This window comes from Lycium barbarum, chromosome 10 (genome assembly GCF_019175385.1).
Source record: "Lycium barbarum isolate Lr01 chromosome 10, ASM1917538v2, whole genome shotgun sequence".
In the NCBI taxonomy this organism is placed as follows: Eukaryota; Viridiplantae; Streptophyta; class Magnoliopsida; order Solanales; family Solanaceae; genus Lycium; species Lycium barbarum.
The window spans coordinates 115,033,674-115,047,305 of record NC_083346.1 but is presented as its reverse complement, the minus strand read 5'-3'; positions in this window follow the sequence as shown (position 1 = coordinate 115,047,305).

Genomic DNA, 13,632 nt, shown 5'->3' with positions numbered 1-13,632 from the left:
CCAAAACATGAATGTCTCCAAGAGTGAATTTCTACAAGCTTTGAATGACTCTCAACTTGAAGAAAGCCTTGACAAAGTGGAAATAGTGAGCCAAGATTGGCTTATGTCTCAAGCTCAACAACTTAGAGCCTATGGGGATCATCGAGAAGACATTTCGAGGATGGTGGAAGAATTTGTAAAAATCCATGTTGAGCAAAGGCAAGAGTTGAAGGAACTTGAAATTGCTATCCGTGACTTGAAAGCCGAATTGAATGCAAAAGTTGAGGTATGCAATACTCAACATCAAATAGTCATGGATAGTAGTTTTAAGTTAGTTTCCAATGAAAAAGTGGTCAACATTGATTTTCAAGAGCTAATGATAAATTGCCAACCGACCAATCCAAATATAATGCAAGATGCCGAAATTGAAGAAATGATACTAGAGTTGCATAAAAAAGTTCATATAATGGTTTTTGAAGACTCTAGTTCATTTTTGGGTGAGGATGTCAAAAATGAAGTGAATTTGAAAATGGAGCGCCTTAGACCACATTCCAACCATTTTTCAACACTGTGCTTGGTTGATGATATGGAAGTTGAACTAACCGAGCCTATGGAGAATTGTGAAAATGAAGAAGAAAGCGTTTTCATTTTGAAGTTTGCTATGCCAAGAAGACAAAATGGCATGCCTCACTTAAGGGCCAAGAAGTGCAAAATGCGATACCCGAAAGTTGGCCTCGTTTTTCTGCCACCGCCCCATGAGCGCCATCATGATCTTGATTCAAAGTTGGGGCGCAAATTCATATCTTCCAAATGGAAGGAAAAGTGGTAAAGGTAACCGTCGTGCCGCGACGTTAAATCAAGCGCTTGGTGGGAGGTAACCCATCGTTTTAAAAGTTTTAAATCGTTTTTGAAATTTTATTTTTTAGAATAGTTTAGTTTATGGTTTTTGACTAATCTACAAAGTTTCAGAATTTTTGGAGTTGTTTTGAGCATGTTGGATATCCGGACAGCCCCTAAAATCAGTTAAAAAAAAAAAAAAAAAAAAAAAAAAAAAAAAAAAAAATCTGGTGGCATAACCTGCGAAACGTAGGTAATACCTGCGAAACGCAGGTCATACCTGCGAAATCGCAGGTCTGGTCGCATAGTGTGACAGAGACAAAAAAAAAAAATCTTTCGCAGGTCGTACCTGCGACTCGCAGGTCATACCTGCGAAATCGCAGGACGGGTCGCAGGTCGTGCCAGTGAGCAAAAAAAAAAAAAAAAAAAAAATTTTTTTTTTTTTTTTTTCTCTTTCCTTACTGTTTTATGTTTTGTCTGATTATGTGCAGTGAGGACACTACATTGTTTGTAGTTGGGGGTGACATGTGATAGCTAGCACATTATATTTTGGTTATGCTTTATTTGTAACCTTGTCGGGCTTGTTTTGTGACTGTCGTTGTGGCTGTGGATAGACGTTGTTACAAATGGAACTTGCTCAAATTTCTGAAAATGTCGTTCTTTTGGCATGTTGTGGATTAGTCACTTTACTTAATTTATTTTCATTCTTAGTTAGGTAGTTTAGGAGTAAAAATGGTATTGGGATGTGATTTTTTTTGCCTCTTGACTAACTTTTGGCTTACTTGGTACCAACATATTTAAATCTTGGCATATGAATTCTTGATTTTTGAAAAAGAAAAAAATGATTGAAGTAAGGGTTCTTGTTGTGACTTTTAGATTCAATTTTTGGCTCTTACTTTCACTAATTAGTCTCTTTTGGCTATGAGTGACTTTTTGAGTTCATTTGTTTCAATTTGTTCTTGGATACATATTCTACTTGAGTTTTCATGTGCCATGTGTGATGAGGTTTATTTGTGAGTTCTGTTGCATTATTTGTGGTCTAGAACTTGCCCGGAATGAGTTTCAAGGTGAAATCCTAGACTACACTTGGTTTGAAAAATGATGTTAGGCCTTCATTGAACCGCTTTTGTGCCTTAAATATCCTACCCTTGCATATTCTCCCTAGTCAACCCCTTTTGAGCCTTTAACCTTTTCTTTGGCAACCATGTTACAAACTTTAACCTTTTGTTCTTCATTGATCCATCTTTTGGTACCCTACCTCCTTAAGTGCGTTGAAAGTGCAAATATAGGCTAAAAGCCTAAGTTTGGGGGTGATGGTTGGAAAAAGTTGTTATGTGGGAGTTACTTTTAAGGCGAAGAGGTAAAAAAAAAAAAAAAAAAAAAAAAAAAAAAAAAAAAAAAAAAAAGAGTTGTGAATAATGGGAAGACTAAGTGGTGCAATGAAAAATGAAAAAAAAAAAAAAAAAAAAAAAAAAAAAAAAAAAAAAAAAAAGGGTGGAAAAATTTCAAAGGAAGTGTACTTTGATTGTTGAAAATTGTAGTGCTTAGGGAGGTTTTTGAGTCACCATTTCCAAATTATATCCCTACCTTAACCAAAAGCCTACATTACAACCCTTTAAGTCCTAATTGATTTTGAACCAAGTGTGTCTATATTAGCGGAGAAATACATGAAGGGCAAGCTTATGGTACTACTTGTGCAATTGAACATCTTTGTGAGAGAAGAGAGTTAATTCTTTCCATTTGATATCCCATTTGTGTTTCAAATTGCATTTTTTTTGTGAGTTTGGGATTCTCTCTTGATTGTGAGGGCACATGAGAATTTATGTTGTGAATTTGTTCCATTTTCCAATTAAGATGAATGAACAAAAGAAAATTGTTTTGTGATAATGAGGCAAATTTTGAAGCTTTAGTGTCATGACGTGATTGCTACTTTGATTAACTTGGTGTTTGAGCACTTGAAATGAAAATTTAGTTTTTGAGAAGAAGTTGGTGATTCATATGTTTTGGATTAATTGTTGGTACCAATCAAAGTCATGTGTTTGTGCTTAAAGTAGACCTTTTTGACTTGGTATGATGTTGGTGCACTTTTGAACGGAGTCCTTTGAAGGAAATTATAATTTGATTTGCTTGAGGACAAGCAATAGTTTAAGTTTGGGGGTTTGATAAGTTGGTATTTTACCAACTTATTTCTTCTTTAATCTTAGATTGTTGCTATGTTTTGATTGAAAAAATAGTGCATTTAATGTCGTTTACTTCCATTTTATAGGTTTATGTGATTTAGAAGTGATCGGAAGAAACCAAGTCAAAAAGAGGCCAAATTGGACAAAAACTGCACAGTTTTGCAAAACTGTCAAAAGTGGACAGTTTTGCAAAAACGGGACAGAACTGCAAAAAACGGGCAGAACTGCAAAAACTGAAATTTGGGGCATATTTTGTCATTTTTGGAACTTGAAAAAATGAGGTAATTACAAAAGAAAGAGAAGGGAGCAATTTTATTCATCTTTGGTCATTTTGCAAGTTTTGGAGGCTAGGGTTTCACCTACACAATTGGAAGAGAAGATTGGAGCACTTTAATGAGATAATTCTTAAACCTTTCTTCAATTCCTTGTTTTGTATTGAATATTTTAGTGTGTAGTATTTCATTTCTAGACTTGAATCTCGTTTATGAAAGTATTCTTGATTAAAGTTTGGTTTGAAACTCTTGTTATGCTTATGTATTGAATGATTCTTATTGCTATTGAAGTGTGTCTTTGTTGATTTAATTAATCTCGTTCTTGAATGTTTCCAAAGGGATTAGCTAACCCTAGGACTCACCCATTTACTTAGATTGAGCTTGGAAAAGGAAATCTAGGTTGGGAAAGATTAATTAACAAGAATTTGGGTCATTAAACTCATCTAATAACTTGAGCTCGGAAGAGGATAGTTACTTGAGGTTAAATTGATTGTGCCTAATATCACACTCTAAGGCTTGGAAAAGCTTAGAGTGAAATTCATTGATTTGGTTGGAAGACTTTCAATGAGATTTTAGATATCATTATCTATTGACATAAACCCATTCTTAGTTGTAAAATCGTGAAATACATTGGATCGTTACTTGAGTGTAATTTCCTTTGTATCCAAACTTGTGGCCATTGATCATTTTACTTGCTTTCTAGGTTAGTTTACATTTCCGCATTAGTCATAATTTTCTCAAAAACCCAAAATATCATTTATCGTTTGGCAGAGCTTAGTTAGTAAAAATTCCTTACTTTCTTAATCGCCTAGCACATTGTTCCCTGTGGGATCGACCCCGACTCATAGTTGGGTAAATATATTGCATACGACCGTGTACACTTTCTCTTTGAGGAGTGTATTTGGACGTTATCACATCCTGGATTTCCCTTAATCTAAGATGGAGCAGGTCCAACTTTTTATCTAATGTGGAGTACTCCTTGCTCAGCCCGCTAATCCCTACTTCCAACTTTTTCAATTTTTGCCATACCACAAACATCCTATATCCTGAAATTTGCTGGTTGCAGGTCCTTGCCATGGCCTGTTTAAATGCGTCTTGGTTCAGCAGAGCATTTACCAATCTAAATGGCCTTCTGGTCGAAGTGATAGTAGTCTCAGTGTTCAGAATAATAGGCGAATGGTCAGAACATTCAGGATTCATGTAGATAGCTTCCAACTGCCCATACTTGCGAAACCATTCGGCATTCCCCAAAATCCAATCAATCTGGCTGTAGATCCTATCATCTGAGCCGCGCTTATTGCACCATGAAAATTTGCATCCCCGTCTCGTGACAAGCCCCAAACCGAGATCAACAATACAATCCTGGAAATCAGTAGTTTCACTTATATGGACAGGTGCTCCATGAATCCTATCCTTCACAGTTAATATCGTATTGAAGTCGCCAAGTAGTAACCAAGAGTCACTCATGCCTGTACTAATGGTCCTTATTTGCTCCCATAGTTGTTTCCTTTCAGCAACAATGTTTAGACCATACACAAATGTCACATTGCAGGAGAAGTTAGAGTGTTTGGCCTTCACCTTACAATGAACTATTTGGGCAGTTTCCCGCAGCGTAGTAACCTCTGCTTTAGTATTCTTCCATCCAATCCAAATCCTTCCATTGTGAGCAGAAGGGTAGTTGGAGTAAAATTCCCAACCCACCCCAAAGCCTTGCTGAATTTTCCTCCCCTTTTCCACCTTTATCCTCGTTTCCAGGATAGCTATAATGTCTACTTTGTTCTTTCGCAAAAAGGATTTAATTTCCTTTTGCTTATAGGGGCGGTTTAACCCCCTAATATTCCACGAACAAAGTATCATGGCGGGTTGAGTGCCTTGGGGCTTTGCCCCTGACTAGCTTTAGTGATCATTGGTACTTGACTCTGTCGGGCTTGAGGCTGTATCACCTGAGCTACAGTGCCCTGGCTGCCATTCTCAGTAGCCACCTCTTCCGTATTTGCGACAGTGTTAGAGGCTTCCCCCTGCACTTGCTCACCATAACCCAGCGTCACTTGCTTCCCAGCTTGTTCCCGAGCACCTTGTTGAGGTATCACAGCCAGGTCAGTAGTTCTTACTTGCCACTCAGGTCTGTCCTGCTTCCTTTTCCTCTTAGCCTTCTTCTTTTTCTTAGGCATCTGCTCAGTCTCCTCAACCCGTGCTTTGCATTCCTGTACTAGATGCCCTAATTCATGACACTCGTGGCACAATTTGGGACGCTACTCATATTCAATCTCTTGCTTCCTTAGTTCCCCATCCAGTTGCTCAATAACCAACACATCTGGTAAGACCTGGGTGATATCCATCTCTATCAGCATTCTAGCTTACGACACCCTCTCACACGAAGCTGTCAATTTATCTGTACATACCGGCTTACCCAGATAGCTTGCTATACGGCCCATATTATCAGCAGACCAGTATACCAGGGGCAGTCGTAGGAAAGTTACCCAGATGGGCACAATTCGCACAGGTTCGTCATCCATCTGAAAGTCTGGCGTCCAGTTCTTCAATATCATCAGTCTGCTGTTGAAGGTGTATGGTCCATTCTACATTATGAGGTCTCTATCCGCCTCATCTTCAAATCGAAATAGGAAATAGCCATCATCATGGAGTATCACTCTTGGAGTTGGAACAGCAGTCCAAACCCCATATACAAACTTAAGCATTTCTTTAAACGCCAGAGTGCCTCCCAAGACATAGCCAATTAGAGTTGACTGCTATTTCTCACATTGTTCTTTCAGTTCCTTATGGTTGAGCTTGACCACTTTCAATCCATCCCTAATTGTTGGGGGAAATAAAGTTAGTTTCAACCCATATTGTTTCGCCCTATTTCGTCGCACAATCTCCGCCATAGTCGGAGTTTGCCCAGTATTGAACTCAAGTTTACGAGCAGCCACAGCTTGAGGACCAGTCGGTACCTTCTCCTTTTCAATATGTTCCAAGTTTCCCTCACCCTTTTTCGCCGGTGAAGCAGCAGGGTTTGGGGTTGGTTCACCGACCTCGATTGGGCCTGAATTCGCAGATTTTCGTTCTGCCGGAGTAAGTTGACTTACCGTCGGCATCTTCCCAGATCTCGCCTGACTCGACTCCGGTATCCAGTCCGCTAGTTGTAGTTGTTCGAGGTTTTGGGAATACCAGATTCCGGCATCACCATACGCCGGTCCTCTTGCGTTGTCGCCGGTGTCCTCGTGTTCTTCTTCCTCTTGCCTTTATCCTTAAGCGGATGCCCAGGCTTGCGCCCGTTAGCCATAGCCGCCGGCACACAACAGCGAAACCTAGCCTATCGTGCGCCGAGAGCTTTTTGAAATAGAGAGTATTTTTGGTTGTTTTAAAAAGATAAAAACTTTACCAACCCCATAAAGCTCAAAGGCTCTATAATCAATTGTACGTATAACTTTTTAATGGAATTGCAAAGAGTAATTAAACAATCAATCGTCTCGTAGAACTTTGACTTCACTATTTTACCCACAATAATAAGCTCTTTAATAAATAATTCGGTATTCAGAAAATACCGAACATCAAACGGTATTAATATCTCGTATCAAATCCGAATTCAAATAACGAATTATCGAAATTTCCGATTCGGTTCGGTAATTCAATTTTCGATAATTTATGCTCAGCCCTGCTTAAGCCACCCCTCCTTAGAAAATAAAGATCAACGGAACATGAGTGTACATAAATCTTTTTCTTTTTAACTTATAAGTTATAACCAGTCCATAAAGATATCCACCCACAATAAGTAAATGAAGTGCCAATTCCTCCAACTATAAGATCTTTCCAAGTCACTACTTTGTGCATGTTTCTTTCGACAAGCTAATTAAAGAGAAATAAAATATTTAATTAGTTATTCCCTGTATACTATACTTCTACTGTTCTACATTATGATTATTCATTCTTAACCTAAAATCTACTATTACTTTATTATAAACAAAAATATTAAGTACGCATATTCCACAATTTAGAACATATTTAATATTTTCTAACAAATATTTAATAATTTCTAACAACATGCCTTCATATAAACCATAACACAAAATATTTAACATAATATTGTCTAAAACTGTGTAATTCAAATAGTCCATAAAATCCTCAATTATTATAAGATCAATGATAGTATCACACTATATTGGATATTTAGTTTGACTTTATTGAGAAACAAACTAAAAGCAATTAAAAGTAATCACACAGATCCCTTGACATAAAAAAACACAAAAAAATGACAAATCATTTCAAAAGGCAAAAGAAAATGGACGGAGAAAATCATGGTACAAATGGGTAACAAATAGTCGATTTTTACAGACATAACAAATATCTGTGATTTTTACAAGTTAATTTGTAGTTCAATATGTCGATTTCTTCCATTATTGTGAGAGACTGTTGGTAATCAATTTATGGATATATTCATCATTATAAATCTATATCTATATATCTATATATATAAAAAAGGAGAGGTACAGGCAATGTGGTTAAGCCAAGTGGCAAGCTAATAACAAGCCACTTGGCAATTTTAAGACAAAATTAATGAGAATTAGGACAAAGTTTTTAAATTAATTTTATCAAATTCCAAAAATGTAAATTAATTTATGAGAAATAAAATTTAAACTTTTTAATTATAACAAGCAATATTTATCTGCATTTATCAAGCTAAAGTTTATCCTAATTAACAAAATCACAATTATAGGACTATTCAAACTGATCAAACATATCCGTTAAGAAAGAGTTACGTATTACCAAATTCCAATTTAGTTTATAATAAAACTGAAAGATAAGAATGTGCTAAATTCATACTTAGCAATATCATAATTGTAGGACCATATCTTTTAAATAAGAGTTATCTACTAATCAAATACCACATTAAATTTAAAGTTAACCTGAAAGATAAAAATGTGGTGAACTTTATTCCTACCAATATGTAATTATTTAGAATAAACTCAAAGATGTCTTTTATCCGATAAAGTATTTGCTTTTCTCAGATTATTTAAGTCATTAATTGTCATGAAATTCAAAATCAAAAGTTGGCTTCAATTAAATATTAATTTAAATCATTTCAGCAATTAGATGAGACTAAATTATTGTAAGTCAACTATATAGTTCCAATATTAAAAAAAGGTTTTTTATTTATTTTGAGAAAATAAAAATAAATTGAAATTGAATAAAAAGATAAATCTGAAAATTTCAACAATAAAGCTTATCTAAGCTTAAATACATCAAGCTTATCTAAGCCTAAATATATGGAACTTATCTAAACTTATCGTAACAAATCCATTCATCAAAACTAAAATGCAGTATTATATTAAATGGATTATTCGATATTAAATTAATTCTTTAAAAGAAGTGAGTTGAAATTTGAAAATAACAAGAATGAGTTGGATATTAAATTACATCAAATTACATCAATTACTCTCTAACAAATAATTTAGTATTCCTGCCAATTTCCGATAATACAAATTAAATCCAATAAAAATGTAAAATTTTGAAATGGATAAGAAATTCGAATTTGGATACATCAAAAATTTAGTCCTCAGATTTCGTAGCATTTTTATTCAAATTTTTTTTAATCTTTTATGTGCTTATTTATCATCTTAAAGAAGCATATTTTAACATGATGAATAAAAATAAAAATAAGAGCAGCAGGAAACTGAAAAAATATATTTTAAAATTAAAAGATTAAAAATATCAACACTAAATTAAAATTCAAAAAATTATAAAATGAATTTATAAAGTAACTTAAGGAGTAAAAACTTTAACATAATGAAAAAACAAAAATAAGATAGCAGCAGGGATGGGGGCATTAGGCGTGGAAACAAATTGATGGGGTTTGGGGTGTGAATAACAATTGTGTTGCCTATGACATACATATTTATTTGTTTTTTAAAGTAAAAAAAATGTGATAGCTTTGATAATTTAAAATTTAAACATAAGAATACAAATATATATTCTTATTTGAAATTGAAATGATTTGTTAAAATTTGAGTTTATCTCCTATTTGGAGATAAGGCAAATCGAGTTTAAAAAAGGAGACCAAAGCAAACATTTCGGAATTTTAGTATAAATAGATAAGTACAATGTTTATGCTATATAATAATATTTATTGAAAGATAACGTGTTTGAAATTAAATGTAAATTTTTTGAATAGAAATATAATCTTTTTGAAATTTGAATCTATTATCCTTATCCATATCTCCTTTTCATTTTCCTATTTAATCCCTTAATGTGGGAGCCAACATTCAAAGCTCAACACTTTTTTCATTTGCAATAATATGAAAATCATAATTCTTATTCTCATATTGTTTTCATTAGTTTATTGAATTATTTGGTTCGCTCCTGATCATTCTTCTTTCTTTTGCGATATTTTCTAGATTCTTTAGGAGGTCACGGTTCAAGCCGTGGAAATAACCTCTTGCAAAAATGCAAGGTAAGGCTACGTAGAATATAAACTTGTGGTCCGGCCCTTTCCCGGACTCCACGCATAGCGGAAGCTTAGGGCACTGGACTGCGCTTTTTTACTTTCTAGATTCTTTAAAGGGGTAGTTTTTATTTTTGTTTTAACTCATTACAATCCTCATTATTCACGTTTCTAATCACACTACTTATAAATTGATTATTGTTGTTTTTGTTGGTGCATTTCAACTTTTCTACAACATTTTTACTGGATTTATTTGCAGTAGAAAGTCTCAAGATAAATTTCTATCGCCAGTGAGGATTAATTGAGTTTGTTTCTCAATGTGTCAAATTTATTACTTTAAAAGATTAATTTTGACTGACAACTGATAGGGCTCAAGATATTAGAGTGGAGTTGTTACCACGAGAAGTCATGGATGGATAAGGTAGCATGATGAAACTTAATAGGTCGTTCGTGCTTAGAGAGAGTCATGCACAAAGTTTCGTGTATAAAGAAGCACATATTACTTGAACATCTGATTTTTTCTTTATATATATATCACTCCGGAAGAAAAGAAATTCTTACTCTTATTCTCAGAGTTTAAGCTATGTGCATTCATCTTTAATTTCTTTGAACAAGATTTTGCGATCAATAGTAAGCACAAAGATTCTATTAAACAAACTATTAGTAGCATTTACCTAAAAAAGTAATTTTATCAACTAATATAGCTGCATGAACATCTTCAACAAGATGGTCTAAAGAGAATTTGTAATATTAGTATTCGATTAATTAAAAGATGAAAGTTCATTTTTTGTTTGACAGTTTCCTTGGGGGTTGATTTCATTATTTGGATGGATTCAATTTATATTCAAATTAATCAAATGTCTAGGATACGTTACTATTTATATTCTAAGCCAAACTATAAATTTGATTAAATACATCTAAATATATATATCTCAAGTATTTGTCTTTGATTTATCTATGTATAAATTTACATTTAATTATCACTACTTTTTATTTATCGCCATTACCTCCTTTTGAATTAAACCAATATAATATAAGAAGTAATTTATAGTTCTTCTCTCACCAAAACCAATAATATCAACTGGCTTTATAATTTAGTCTTTGAATTTGAGTAAATAACATAAAGGAGACAACAAAAATCTAAAAAGTATGGCTTCAACTTGCAAGCTTTGCAAGATTTAGAAGTTAGATTTAATATAATCAAACATCAATCAAAAGAAAGATACAATTTGATTGGTTAGTAAGCAGTGGCGGAGCCAGGATTTTTCATCAGGGAGTTCAAAAATATAAAAGAGTAAGAAACGAGGAAGCCAAGGGGGTTCAACATCTACTATTTATATATAAAAAATAATTTTAACCTTGTGTATACATGATAATTTTTCGCCGAAGGGGGTTCGGGTGAACACCCTGGCCACCACTTGGCTCCGCCACTGTTAGTAAGTCTTCAAACTAAGAAATAATTCCACAACATATTAAAAGAAGCACGTAATAAAATAATAGTATGACCATAATAAATTCAAAGTGTTAGGTATTTGAACAAAAAGATCAAGTTAAAAAAACACACACACACAATTAAAAAATATGAAATTGTTATTAGCTAACAAATATGAAATGCATGTTGAATTTCAAAATGACATATATCTAACAAGATTAACTCAGTTATGAAATGTATGTTTGACTTTTCAAGAAATGTATGTTTGACTTTTCAAATAAAACATTGAAAATATATGCTAGATTTTTTTTTTTGGCAAGCTAATCCAGCTAAAAACTAAAAATATCAAGTAAGGAAAATAATTCTGGATATCTTAATACATAAAACCTATACAAAAGAAGGATAATAGTCATAGGACATGAAGTCGAGTGTCACATCAAGAGAAAATCATGTATGTACAAGTATTGAAACAAGTTAATAAGCATTACAGTAATAATATTTGATTGAGATAAAGGAATTTGAATTTGACTTGAAAGCTAATATTGTTTGAATTGCATAAAAAATTTATTTAAATTAAAAGATAAAATATTTGAAATTGAATTGAATTAATGGCTAGCTTAACATAATAAATAAAAAGAATTACACAGTTGCGGTTAATGTTTGAATTAGAATTTAAACTGAATATAGTTAATTTAAATTTGTGTGCATTTTGATGATTTTTGCATTCTTAAAACATTTAATAATGAAAATAAATATTATAAGGGTGTTTATACTTTGAATTAACTTTAAAGATAAGATAATTTAACTAAAAATTCTATAAGACTTAATTGATAAACAGTAGGGCGATATATTAAATTATTAGAGCTTTGGTTACCATTAATGTAATATTTTCTAACTATATCATTTTTTGAAATTCATTACGGAATTTTTATAATCTATATAACTATTTTTAATAATTATTTATTTATGTTACATACATCAAAATTACTTATACGAATAATTTCTAATTAAAATGTCATTATGCTCAATTATTAAAATTATACATGTTCAAAAGTTATTTTTCATATTTTTACTTCATTTATTCTATAAGTACAGTTAAGTCCATAATATATGTTTGGTACTTTCAGACACTGTATTTAATTTTAGAGAATAGATCTAATATACATCTAATTAATCAGTGAAGAATTTAGAATTTTAAGAAAATGGATATGAGAGACGGACCACAGACGTGAGATATCGTTGGATTCACGATTCCAATATATAATTGCCAAGAGATATGGGAGGATAACCATATTTGTTTTTTGAAAGAATTTAATGTTTACATATCGAAGATAATAATCTTTGTCCTCATTAATTAAGTTGCTTAGAAATTACTTATAGTTGTTCTTTTATCATATGCAACTGAAAATAGTTCTTACTAATGGTTAAAAAATGAAAAGGGTCGGGGGGGGGGGGGGGGGGGGGAGGGGCGCTATCAACAAGAGAAAAATATATATATCATAATATTAAAAAACTAAAACAAGAAAAGGTCAATAAGTAGAGGGTAAAAAGGTACTTAAAAGTTCAATTGAGATGGCGTGGGGGTAGAAAAAAGTTATATCATAATATTAAAAAACTAAAACAAGAAAAAGGTCAATAATAGAGGGTAAAAGGGTACTTCAAAGTTTAATTGAGATGGTGGGGGCAGGCGGGAGTGGTGGTGGGGAGGGAGGGGGGAATGTCGTTGTTTAAAGTCGGGGGGAGATGTTTAACTTTTAAAGCAAAATTAGAGGGAAAAATGATTGTCACCCATGAAAATCATGATATAATTTTGATCAAAGTTAAATAAAAATATTATTAAGGGAGTAAAAGAAACTCTATACCTATTTAAGGAACTAACAAGATATCCTAGCACTTATCATCCGTCTTTTCTAACTTCATAAAGGTTTTGTTATTAAATACATTGCATTAGAAGATAAGATGACAATTGAATTTTGTTAAAGTAATACTATATGATTCAATGTACTTAAACAAGTCATATTAAAATTTATCATAAATATATTCTTTAAATTTTCAGCGCATCGCGCGGGTATGAATACTAGTATATAAAATAGGAGAAGTATAAGCAATATGGTTAAACCAAGTGGCAAGCTAATAACAAGCCACTTGGCAATTTTAGGACAATATTTAATATGTTTTGTAATAAAAATGAATTTGAAATTTTGATTTGGTTGACAATTTAATTTTGAATTGAAATGAATTATATTCTTTTTGAAATTTGAACGGTAATAATACAAAGTTTTTGAATAGATAAACTTCAAACTTTGAAATTAACTGCGTGAGGTTTTTGAATTGAAGTTGACTTTTAAACAATTATCAACTACTACACCAATGAGATTGGCTATTTAAAAATAAAATTATATTTTTTTTGACTTAATAAGCAACTATTTATATCTACTGTATATCTATTATACTATATTACATATAAGCATATTTAAATTTAAATTAATTAAT